The following is a 454-nucleotide window of genomic DNA, read 5'->3' as shown; positions in this document are numbered from 1 at the left end:
GCAGCTCCGTGTCCGCATGGAACCAAATTGGCTGTTTAAGACCGTATGTTGCACGCTCGTCTAGAGGTAAATCGCGCCAAGTGATCTCCCACCGTATCCTGAACCACCACGTCCACGTCACTCGCCATCATGATGAAGTCCGAGACCACTTGATCAGGGTGCCATGACGAAGCGGAGAGATTGCTAAGAAGTCAATTGCTTGAACGCCACCGTACAGAAGGAGCACCGACTTCAACACTTCAGCGCTTGCTGTGGTCCAGTTCCGCTCGCCCGTAGCGGTCATCACTTGCATTGGAGATTTGGGATGCCCAAACCGCCTTCGCTACGCCGCAGGTACAAGAACTCGCTCGGAATGAGCTTAACATGCTTCGCGTCTTTGTCGTGCTTGCGGCTCAGAACGAATCGGTTCAGTATGGACTGCCAGCGCCGCACGACCGTCTGTGGGATCACGACA

Source organism: Plasmopara halstedii, assembly GCF_900000015.1.
Source record: "Plasmopara halstedii genome assembly, contig: Scaffold_2904, whole genome shotgun sequence".
Lineage (NCBI taxonomy): Eukaryota > Oomycota > Peronosporomycetes > Peronosporales > Peronosporaceae > Plasmopara > Plasmopara halstedii.
The sequence above is the reverse complement of the archived record's forward strand: the minus strand, read 5'-3'. Positions refer to the sequence as shown.